The sequence below is a fragment of the Schistocerca serialis genome, chromosome 4, assembly GCF_023864345.2.
Source record: "Schistocerca serialis cubense isolate TAMUIC-IGC-003099 chromosome 4, iqSchSeri2.2, whole genome shotgun sequence".
Taxonomy (NCBI): Eukaryota; Metazoa; Arthropoda; class Insecta; order Orthoptera; family Acrididae; genus Schistocerca; species Schistocerca serialis.
The window spans coordinates 740,078,230-740,091,557 of NC_064641.1; the positions used below are offsets into that span (position 1 = coordinate 740,078,230).

General features: G+C 38.3%; 1 non-coding gene across 1 annotated transcript; it reads left to right on the plus strand.

Annotated features, from left to right (window-relative positions):
- The first annotated feature begins 10,709 nt into the window (after nucleotides 1-10,709).
- Trnap-cgg (transfer RNA proline (anticodon CGG)) lies at nucleotides 10,710-10,784 on the plus strand. Its single transcript has one exon. It is a non-coding gene; the product is annotated as a tRNA-Pro (tRNA).
- The last annotated feature ends 2,544 nt before the right edge of the window (nucleotides 10,785-13,328 follow it).

The following is a 13,328-nucleotide window of genomic DNA, read 5'->3' on the forward strand; positions in this document are numbered from 1 at the left end:
ATGGATGAAAAGATTGACGCGAAATTCGACCAACAGAACACTCAAATTGACGAACGTTTTAGTCTTCACATACAAAACAGTGATACGCGTTTCTGCAAATTCATACAGGATCAAAATAAAGTAAAACGACAAGTAATGGAAACAATCACAGCACAGAGACAGGAAGACAAATGTAAATTGTTCGCGAAAGCAAAGACATACGTAGACAACAATATTGCTACAGTGTCTGACGAAATTAATACCATCAAACAGTTGAACACAGAATTACGTGATGAAATTTCCGATCTTAAATCAAAAACAGATACACACACAGCAGATATTCAGACAGTGACAGACAGATTCGAACAATTAGAACTAACACAGGATTCCGATGTCGTGAAAGCTGACGTTAAAAAATTGAACGAAACCACACGTAAATTACAGATTAATACTACTGACACTAAAAACGATGATTAGGTTAAAATACTGACTGAAAAATATGATGAATTGGTCAGTCGTATTGATGTTATCGAAAGTACTAATGACAATAAATCAGACGTTACTGCACCGATTTCGTTTAACCAAACACCTGAATTTCGATTACAAACATTTTCTGTCAGTGAGAAAATTTAAAGTGTTTAAAAATGACAGAACACAGATTCACCCACTGGATTGGATACAACAGTTTAGTTTTGCTTTTCCACCGACTTGGCCCGTAACACACAAACTTGAATTTATTTGCAGTTTTTTGGAAGGCGAACCGGCAACTCGTATGAGACCGATCGCGAGACAATGCTATTCGGTAGAAGAGTTTCAGAATGCTTTTCTATCAGCGTATTGGTCGAAGACGACACAGCGCGGGATTAAAGATCAGTTAATTAGTTTACCGAATTATGAGAACACAAATTTTCCCAGTGTCACGCAATTTTTTGAGCACAAGGTTCAACAAAATCAGTACCTAAGTGAACCATATAGTGAATCTGCACTCATTCAATTATGTATCTCTAAATTACCACGATCATTAAGAGTGTCACTCCTAACGGGTCAGCAAAAAGAAAACATTTCGGCATTCAGAGATCTGTTGCAGCTTTTAGAAGTGCAGCAATCAGATTATTCTTTCGTAAACAAATACTTTTCGTATAATAACCAAGGTCAACAAACATACAGCAATTATGATCAGACACGTAATTTCAATAGGAAAGGTAACAGACGCTTTAGGAACGACAACCACCAGAACTTTAACAGCAGACAAAATTTTGATTATCAATATTGCCAAAATTTTCAGCAACAGGAACCACATTTTAGTAACAATAGAGGTTTTCCACAACAACAGCAACAAAACCAGCCGGTTAGCATACCTAACCAACAATGTAATGCACAAGGTCAACCTAACTTTAATGTTACGCCGCGTGAACGTATAGTCCCTGGTACAACAAATAGTAACGCACGGCAGCAAAGGAACAACTACGTACAGAAAACACAATACTGCAATTCCTATCGCAATGCACCGTATAGGAATGACTATTACGACAGACGTAAAAATAATGAGGACAATTTTCAGCGTACGTTTAGTAACAGTCGGTCTTACAAGCAACAAAATGATCAGCAGCAACATATTCTCATGAGTGAACCCGACAGGAGGTATCATCCAGAGCGTAATACGTCTGGAAGAAGTAATAGAACAGTTCAAATAGTGTAAATGCCACAGAATCCTCCTGATAATAATAACACGTCAGATAGAATCTGACTAGATACTGTACAGGTCGCATCTTCCAGTAACACAAGTACTGCTTTAGACACGCAGAACGTTGTTCACGAAAATGTTATTACTTTTGACGACATCAGAGACACTCTCTTACAGGAAAGACCAGTTGTTCAGAAAACCATTTCACACCCTGTCATCGAATTTAAAATTGGTTCATCGAAATTTTCAGCAGTAATCGATTCCGGATCACCTATGTCAGTAATAAATGAAGAAACTTTCAACGAGTGTAACAAAGAGAATACATATCCTACATTACCTTTAGGCAAAAACGAAAGTAAAAGGAGCAGTATCGAGTAAAGGAGTAGACGTTAACTTACAGACGCATTTATCATTTTGTATTGCAGATCACACATTTCACTCAAATTTTTGGATTGTTCCTTTATTGACAACAGACGTTATTTTAGGTAATAATTTTCTGGTACAACACGACGCAGTTATCGATTTTCAAAATTCCTATTTAATGTTGAAGGATGAAAATGTGCAATTGGCTTTAGAATTTCAGCACTCATTATCGGCAGAAGAAGAAACAATTAATTGTACAGAGGTCATTTCCGTATCACGTAACATAGACTGTAATTCCACATTGTTCACGGATACGTACGTACATAACTATAATACTCCAGACGAAGCTGACTACGACGTAATGCAGATGATTTCTGATAAAGTTAAACAGAGCTGTGCAAATACAGACGACGAACGCACGCAACTACACAAAATTCTTTTACAGCAAGCTCCAGTTTTCGACAACATTCCTGGTACTATGTCCGGTTTTATGTATGAATTTCAAGTTAAACAGCACGATACATTTAAAGCTAAACATTATCCCATTCCATATATCCACAGAGAACAAGTTAAGAAACAATTGCAGGATATGCTTGACCAAGGAATTATTGAACCAGCAGTTAGTCCGTACATAAACCCGCTACATATTGTTAAGAAAAAAGATGGCTCACTTCGCCTCGTACTTGATTCACGTCACATAATTATTAATGAAACAGATCGACCACAGACACTAGAAGAACTACTACAGAAATTTCATGGTACGGCTATTTATTCCACACTAGATTTGAAATCGGGATTTTGGCAAATTCAGCTTCATCCGAATTGTAGAAAGTACACAGCATTTCTCTGTTTTGGCGACTGTTATCAATTTTGCAAATTACCATTCGGTTTAACTATTTCTTCTGCAGCTTTTATTCGCGGTTTGAATACAATACTTCCGACAGAACTTAAAGACTGAATCACGACGTACGTAGACGACATTCTTATCGCAGAAGCTAACTGGTCTGAACACAATATGATTCTTGAACGACTGTTACAAACTTTTCGTGCACAAGGACTCACAGTTAATCTCAGTAAATCGCACTTTGGTAAAACTTCTATAAAATTTCTTGGACACGTAATTTCAGCAGAAGGCATTGCGCCTGATCCGGAAAAACTTCAAGCTCTACGTGACATTACTGTTCTTACGACGAAGAAGCAATTACGCAGCTTTTTGGGCTTAATTAACTTGTTTCGTAAATTTATTCATCACTCCGCTTTAGACACACCTAGATTATGCCAATTGACAGGTAAAAACACTATTTGGTCCTGGGATAAGCAAGCACATTCTGAATTCATGAACCTGAAACATGCTTTGTTGAATGCACCACTTTTATCGCACCCAGATCTTACCAGAAATTTTTCCATTGCCACCGACAGTTCCAACACCGCTTTAGGGGTACATATTTATCAGGAAATTGAAGAAGATGGCTCTACAGTAATTAAAAACATCGCATTTACAAGTCGCAGTCTGTCACCTGCTGAACGAAACTATTCCGTCACAGAATTGGAAACATTATGTGTTGTTTGGGCATTTACGAGATTTAGGCATTTTCTTTATGGCAGACATACCAACGTTTACACAGATCACAGAGCGATACAGTTTTTACTTTCAGCTAAATTCACTCACGACAGATTAAGCAGATGGAAACTTTATTTACAGGAATTTAATTTTACAATTGTTCACATTCCCGGCACACAAAATGTTATAGCAGACGCACTATCTCGTTCTCTCAGCAAAAATCAGCAAGACGTCGCAACCAACTTCTGCAAAGCAAATTTCAGCGTCATGTACATTCAGCAAGTTGTATTTGAAAATTTTATTTCATCGTCATTACAGGACATAGCACAAGAACAAAATAAAGACAACGTGTGGAAAGAAATTAAACACCTCTGGCAAGATAAGAATAATGTTACGATTAGGAACCATTACACTGTACGCAATGACATTCTGTTTCGCCGCTCTCACCCTGACAGCAATAATTGGTTACTATGCATTCCTGACGAATTGGTTAACAAATTAATATGGTATACTCATTTAAGATATGCACATTACGGAGCCAGAAAATGTTTTCTTACACTGAGACGGAACTGTTATTTTACCAACATGGAGAAACGTATACGACGAGTTTTAGCTTCATGTAAAATTTGCCAGAAAGCTAAGTCAGACACAACTTCACATACTCCTCCATTACATCCAATTGTACCTATTAAATTGAGACATATGGCCGCTATAGACATTTTTGGTCCAATTCCGAGAACTAATAGAGGTTTCTGCTCCATCTTTATCGCTGTTGAACTCACTTCAAAATTTGTTACTTTCACTCCGTTACGCAAAGCTACTGCTAAAAACCGTTTCGAAAGCATTTGTAAAGCATTTTCTATTTCATGTAGGGCATGTGTTGAAAGTAATTTCTGACAATGGATCACAATTTCGTTCTGCTATATGGACACGTATGTTACGAACTAGAAACATTTCTCCGATCTATATATCCAGGTACCATGCTTCTTCGAACCCCTGCAACGATTAATGAAAGAAATTGGTAAACTGTGTAGAATATACTGCCACAAAAGACATATTGATTGGGACACACATATTCTCATTCCAAGATGTAATTAATTCCATTCCAAATGAACTGAAAAATGTTGAACCACCTAACAAAATTACAGAATTAGTAAACTTTCCTACATCTCGTCGACTACGACACCATGAAATAATTAACATTGCGCTGAACAACAGCAAACGTGCCGCAGAGCGCCGAAGAAGACAGCAAAAACAAGTTTGTATACGCCGTGACTTTCACATTGGACAGAAGATATTAGTACGTACACACTATTTATCTAGCAGAAAAAAAGGTAAGTGCAGTAAATTTGAACTTCTATACGCAGGTCCATATCGGATTCGCAGCATTCCTCAACCCAATGTTGTACACGTCGAAACTCTGAGAACCAGAAAAAGTAAAGGCAACCACCAAGTCTCCAATATTAAACCCTTTATTGAATGGAGACACTTTATGATTTAACATGCTACGATGCCATTTACTAATTTTTATGACCACTTATGCAATTATATTTATGTGACTACTTATTGATGATTATCATATTTTTTCTTGGCAAGTGCCCGGCAAGGCAAGGTTAGCAGGTCGCTCTTCTTGTCGTTACATATCAGACAGTGCACATTTTTTCCAGAGAAACTTACGTATCTTATGAATAATTATGAAATTTTATCTAGTGACATATTAATTTTATTAAATTCTCTCTCCGTTAAAGTCTTTAATTCTCGCCTCTACTAACTACACAACATACAAGGTGAACTCAAAGAAGGTCACATTTCTTGTCATCATTTTTTTTGTGTATGTACAATTGTTTTCATATGCACTGTGAAATAATTAAGATATAACACACACCAGTTGACTTTGACATTTTTGCCCTATGATACCTCAAGATCGTGACTGTTTTACATTTCTTGCTGCTGCATTGTGATATTCTGTGTACATTTTTGCATTTGAATACTGTCTATTTTTTTTTTTTTCATATTACGTTTTCTGTCATGGTATGCTGTATGCTTAATTATGTTATCATAAACCAGTCATTATTTAGTGAGTATATGATGTAAAAGCAAGACATTAATCTTTGTTCATCAATTTCAGAAAGAAATGATGCGTAAAAGAAATAAATTAAACAGAAATGGGAATTTCAACTTCGGAATGAACGAAAGAAGATGCAAACCTCGTGATGAAGAGTAAATGGATCAGGATTAACAAGTATTAACAAGAATATACTATACACATCGTAGAATAGCAGTCTTAACTAATTTTTTCTTTCAGAATACGAAGCGATTGATGCAGGCTGTCAGACAGAACTACACATCTTAGTTTTAGTGATGAAATATGCTAGAGATAAGGAATAGTTATGTAATGAGTAATGAAGTGTTTTGTTTTTTTTTTTTGCAGATGATAATGAATGCAGATGAATAATGATGAAGAATATGCTACTATGGATAATGAAGCTTTCCTTTACAGGTGATGATAATAATGGAGTTATGATAATATAAGTAATGAAGTGATGGATAATGAAGTTTTTTCTTTACAGATGAGGATATTGTTGAAGTTATGTATTTATGCTATGTAGTTATTTAAGTATATGTTGCAGTTCGCTTTGACAGTAGGTGTTATATTGCATAGTATAATGACGGAAGGTTTTGGAAAGGACAGCTATGGAACACATTTTTATATACATTTCACTACCTGTTAATTCGAAGTTCACTACTTTTCAGCATAAAATGCATTTCTTATTTCAGCTTAATAATCCATTTTTTATATATTTTTGCAGGAGAAATTATTTATTAAATTAATGTGCTATAAGCAGTTGTTCATTAAATCTATGTCATCTATGAATGTGATTACATATAATCTACTTGTTTCATAATCTAGCCACAGCTGACTTAAGACGAATGACGTTACACATTTTCATTTACACCAACAACCCAGAAGCAAATTTTTCTCTCTTGCTTTTCCCTATAATTACCCAATGCAATGCATTGCTAACAAAAAAATGTATTACCAGTCTCAAATAATGATACCAGTTTAAGAGAGTTCTGAGTAATGCTGATCAGCTGTGAATAATATGTAACTGGAAAATGAATACTATTAATTAATAATGCTTTGTAACTAGGAAAAGAATGCTACTAATTATGCTTTGTAACTAGAAACTGAATGCTATTCATTATGCCTTGTAACTGGGAAAAGAATGCGATTATTTAATAATGCTTTGTAATTAGGAAAAGAAGGCTACTGATTTTTACTATATTGAAATGACAAATGATTAATTAATAATGTTTTGTAACTGGAAAATGAATGCTACTAATTAATAATGCTTTGTAACTGAAAAATGATGACTGTATTGGGATGACCAATGATTGAGTATCAACATTATTATTGACTACCTCATGTTTTAAGTAATGACTTCTGTTGATTTGTAATTAGAGAATGGGTGCAAATATTCTATGTAAAACAATTAATGAACATTTTTCTGTAATACTACATACATGGTACAGAAATGTTCAATAACTGGGCTATGAATGCCGTAAACTACTAATGTAATTCCTAATGACGACTAGTATGTGACTTAATGTCCTTCACCTTCTGACCTCACTGCCCTGAATTACTGCAATATCCATTTGTCCTGTACATCCTCCTGATCATGGAGCACTATATTTGGTTTTTGCACTAATTCTACGTTGGTGTGCCTTGTAAGAACGTGGTGTTGACACGACATGCTGTCCACCACCGTGAGCGATGGAGACGTTATTATGGTCACACTGTTTGGTGTACCTAATAAACTGCCAAAGTGAAAACATGGAATATTACTACGACATTTCAGTGTCTTGGCTACGCTGATAAATACTTCTGGGAAAAGAACTTCAAATTGTCTCACTTGGTGTTGTACTTCTGTGGAAAGATATGGACTTTCAGTGCAGCTGCGTGCAACCTAAAGTGCTACAACCATGATGCAATCCTTCCCTTTCCTATCCTAATTATTGTAACAAAGTGAAAATCATTTTTTTGCTAACATCATTTATATTCATGGCCTATACATTTTTTTCGATTTGCTGAACTGCAGTACATGTGCATTTATGTCACTTATCAACATGATTTTTTGCCATTATGTTTATTTGTTGTGAAAATGCTAAAGAGTTTTTCAGTGCGTGTGCACTTATGTCATTTGTTTTGTACTCACATTTTGTCATTGTCTAATATGTTTTGTACTTGATGCATGTGCATCATATTTCCTTAATGCTCTATATCTGTATATATGCTGTAATTGTAAAGTTAATTAGTTGAGAAAAAATTTGTTGCTCATGGCAAGTCCAAGTGACTCACCATCGCTGCCAAATTTTTGCCCCCCCCCCCCCCCCCTCCACAGTGGAGGGTTATGAAACACGTATGTATTCAGTAGCAGCGATGGCGAGGCATGACAGAATCTCTGACCAGAGAGTTATTTATCGTTGCTAGTCTGCGCTTGACCGCGCGAGTGTTCAGTGGGAGAGCAGTAGCGCGTGCGAGATGACACAGTTGCGAGGCAGTGGTTGTACGTAGCGAGTCGCGAGAGCATGTAGTTCGTTCGTGCTAGTAGCGCGCGAGAGACAGTCGAAGTTGTGTGTGAGGAGTCGGCGGGCGTCGACATGGGCCTCTGGTCAAGGTTCAGGACGAGGTATATTTTTTAAATAAGGTAATGAAGCAGCATTGCGCACATCTGATAATGTAATGTATGTTAACTGTAATTAATTTGTTCAAGAATTGCCCCAATAATAATTTTGTTCTGAAAGCAATCTTTTAAGAAAATAATCATTACAATTGAAACTATATTTCCTTTGCTTTTCCTCCAAGAATCAATTTATCAGGTTAATCTTAACGTTAATTTTGTGGGGACTTAATATTTTTGCACATTGTTATTATCATTGAGTTTTATTACTGTGGGAAGCTAACGTTTGGCACTATTTGCAATTCTTATTCTATTCTATTCATTTAAAAATAATTACGGGGAGGTAACATTTGGCTCTATGTCCATTTACATTTGAATAAGATTTCTTCATTTTTGTGGGAAGGATATACTTGGCTCTATTCCCATTAACATTTAATTATTGTCATTTACAAAATTCTCCGGGGAAGTTACAAAACAAATCATCCAATAGAGTGCTATAAGGAGAAAACCTCACAGGAAGGATTACAGGCATTTTTCAAACCAGCTGTCGCATTTACTATCTTGCAAGAGAGCGAAGAAGAATAAAAAAAAGATTTAGCCTTCTTTTCTGGGCAGCATCAGGCTCTGAACTTTACTCCGATATTAACTGATTAATGCTTAGTCATCAATGACAGTGTCATAGGCATCATCAGAGCACTAACGATATATGGCAACCAGGAGAGAGAGATAGATTCATGGTAATATCTTAACGTCCAACACTTTACACTTGATGATATTATTGCATAGAAAATGGTTCAAATGGTTCTGAGCACTATGGGACTTGACATCTGAGGTCATCAGTCCCCTAGAACTTAGAACTACTTAATCCTAACTAACCTAAGGACATCACACACATCCATGCCCGAGGCAGGATTCGAACCTGCGACCGTAGCGGTCGCGCGGTTCCAGACTGAAGCACCTAGAACCGCTCGGCCACACCGTATTGTATAGAGTACATGTATAATCCATTATTGTTAATAACACCGTATGGGTAAATTCAACAGGACATAGAAATTTTGCCGGTCGCTGTGGCCGAGCGGTTCTAGGCGCTTCAGTCCGGAACCACGCTGCTGCTGCTGTCGCAGGTTCGAATCCTGCCTCGGGCATGGATGTGTGTGATGTCCTTAGGTTAGTTAGGTTTAAGCAGTTCTAAGTTCTAGGGGACTGATGACCTCAGATTTCAAGTCCCATAGTGCTTAGAGCCATGTGAACCATCTGAACATAGAAAATTCAAGAACATACATGATCTGTGTAGTAAAAATAATCTTAGAACATTTTAAAGTTCGTCTTCATACAGTGTTCAGAGAGCCACTAGAGTCTGTATCTATGTGCACAGGCTCCTTTATCTGACTGCCATCGTAAGAGGCAGTGCGAGTTATATGATGAAAACAGTTGCACGTGTTGCTATTATGGGTCGTTAACTAGATGAACGCACAGAGATGGGATTCTCTGATGTATCAGATGGTTTCCCATGGTTACGTGTAGCCAATGAGACCGTGGTACGCCACTGGGCTAGCGGCCGCGTATACGGACAAGTGTTGGATGGTCGCTATAGTAGTAGTAGTAGTAGTAGTAGTAGTAGTAGTAGCTTTATTCGTCCGTAGATCTATTTTTACAAGGATATAGGACATGTCAAAGTATTTACAAATTTAGATCAATTTAAAATAAGCTAATTCGTGTGTACATATATTTACAGACTTGTAGTTAGAGATACTAATTAGATTTACTCCTGGTAAATACTTTTTTTACAAATAACTTATTAAATAATGTAATGCCACACTGTTCACTCATATCTCACTATCAGTCACAGCACACACCATACACACGTTGTTTCATAACTCACTCACTACACACACACACATACACACACACACACACACACACACACACACACACACACACACTTGTGAACTCTTGGTCATCTTCTGTACCGCAACGTCCCATTTGCTATCCTGAAAAACTGAGTCAGCATCCCTCCTCAATGAGTGAGATGTTGAGCTCAGAAAGAGGAATAGGTGTAAGTATTGTGCTATGCATAGCTTGGGGATAAGTATTTCTAGATAAGAAAAAAGAAGGAAAAACATAAAGTGAAGGTGTTATGTGGAATGCCGGATATTTTATAATCATTATTATTATTATTATTGATTTGTATAACATTTTTTTTATCAAACCCCTATTCTAGAATGAGGCAAGTGCTCTACCAACTGAGTTACCGAAGCACGACTCACGCCCGGTACAGTCTGGAAACATCCCCCAGGCTGTGGCTAAGCCATGTCTCCGCAATATCCTTTCTTTCAGGAGTGCTAGTTCTGCAAGGTTCGCAGGAGAGCTTCTGTAAAGTTTGGAAGGTAGGAGACGAGGTACTGGCAGAAGTAAAGCTGTGAGTACCGGGCGTGAGTCGTGCTTCGGTAGCTCAGCTGGTAGAGCACTTGCCCTCGGAAGGCAAACGTCCCGAGTTCGAGTCTCGGTCAGGCAAACAGTTTTAGTCTGCCAGGAAGTTTCAAACCCCTATTCTGTTTTAGCTAAGTAATCCTTCAATGTATAAATGTATTGCATAACAAGTACTTTTTAGCTGCCTTTTTAAACAAGTGTATTTTTGCAGTTTCTTTAATGTCTTTTGGCAATTTATTGTACAGCTTTATTCCTTGGCAGAAAATGATGTTTTGAGTTTTATGTTTATTTTTTCTTGGTAAATGTGAGTCTATTTCTTGTTGCATGGTCAAGGACAGAGCTTTTGTGCAGTAATGACCAACGTTATTTTTGATGTGTACAGCTGACTGGTAAATGTATTCGCACGGAGCAGTTAAAATCCCCAGTGTTTTGAACAGATCTTTACAATGAGCTCGACTAGTATTTCTGGTTATTATTGTTATGGCTCTTTTCTGGAGTTTGAAAACGGTGTTCATATTTTTTGCATTTGTTCCCTAAAAAAGAATGCCATGGCTAAGAATTGACGGTACATATGAATAATATGTCGGCCAATATTCCCAGGAAGTCGGCCCCCGGGCTCACTGTTGGACGGTGGTGTCTGCAGCTCTTGCAGAGAGATGCGCAGCACCCCGTCCGAAATTTTTTCGGAGGCTTATGGACCGACGGCACGTGAACACCATAGTTCTCTGTGACTCCACTGCATCGTATAGCAGCAGAGGAGTTGTGGCCTCTGTGAGTCGACGACTTGCTAAGCAGAAACAGTTTCTTTTTCTGCTATTCGTGTCTATTTACGAGTCTTGTAGTGGAATCGCATACTAATACGGCGATAGTAACATGTCCTTTTATCCTGCCTGCCTGCCTGTCTAGGAGCCACCGTCAGCGTGCTTCTGGGATTACGTTTTGTCGCTAATTTTTTCCAATATGCCCAGTATGGTTGACATGTAGGGGTTGGGAATACAGGGTGAGTCACCTAACGTTACCGCTGGATATATTTCGTAAACCGCATCAAATACTGACGAACCGATTCCACAGACCGAACGTGAGGAGAGGGGCTAGTGTAATTGATTAATACAAACCATACAAAAATGCAGGGAGGTATGTTTTATAACACAAACCTACGTTTTTTTAAAATGGAACCACGCTAGTTTTGTTAGCACACCTGAACATATAAACAAATACGTAATCAGTGCCGTTTTTTGCATTGTAAAATGTTAACTACATCCGGAGATATTGTAACCTAAAGTTGATGCTTGAAACCTCTGACGGGCGTTTCATAGGACGTGGAGGACGCATAAATTGACCAGCCCGTTCTCCTGATCTTACACCTCTGGACTTCTTTCTGTGGGGTACGTTAAAGGAGAATGTGTACCGTGATGTGCCTACAACCCCATAGGATATGAAACAACGTATTGTGGCAGCCTGCGGCGACATTACACCAGATGTACTGTGGCGTGTACGACATTCATTACGCCAGAGATTGCAATTGTGTGCAGCAAATGATGGCCACCACATTGAACATCTATTGGCCTGACATGTCGGGACACACTCTATTCCACTCCGTAATTGAAAACGGAAACCACGTGTGTACGTGTACCTCACTCCTCATGGTAATGTACATGTTCGTCAGTGAAAAAGACCAATAAAAAGGTGTTAGCATGTGGACGTAATGTGCTGTTCCAGTCTCTTCTTTACCTAAGGTCCATCACCGTTCCCTTTGGATCCCTACGTAATTCGGTGCTCTCCGATGCACACGATCGAACAGCGGAAGAGTGGTACTCAAGCGTCAACTTTAGGTTACAATATCTCCGGATGAAATTAACATTTTACAATGCAACAAACGGCACTGATTACGTATTTGTTTATATGTTCAGATGTGCTAACAAAACTAACGGGGTTCCATTTAAAAAAACGTAGGTTTGTGTTAAAAAACATACTTCCCTGCATTTTTTTACGGTTTGTAATAACCAGTTACACTAGCCCCTCTCCTCACGTTCGGTCTGTGGAATCGATTCGTCAGTAATTGATGTGGTTTACGAAATATATCCAGCGGTAATGTTAGGTGACTCACCCTGTATATCAGCTGCGCCAGTGCCGGCTATTTTTGAAGGATACTCCAGACTAACCTTACCAGTCAGATGATCACAGGAGGATTCATGGTTCTCCTACTCTAATTTTTTACGTGTCTTCTAGCAATTTCACGCACTCTCTAATAATTATGTGGTAGTTTATATCTTGTTACATGTCTTCATTCCACCTTGGAGCTCTGGATTACCGAGACTAACAGCACTCAGGCATAATTGGGTGTGGAATCTTCAGCCGGCCGTTGTGGCCGAGCGGTTCGAGGCACTTCAGTCCGGAACCGCGCTGCTGCTACAGTCGTAGGTTCGAATTCTGCCTTGGGCGTGGATGTGTGTGATGTCCTTAGCTGAGTTAGGTTTGAGTAGTTCTAAGTCCAGGGGACTGATGACCTTAGATGTTAAGTCCCATACTGCTCAGAGCCATTTGAACCATTTTGAAAGCTTCAGATGGGCTGACGTAGCGTTGGTCAGACATGTGGAGCTCTCTCGTTTGTGGCCAGGAATTCAGTGGT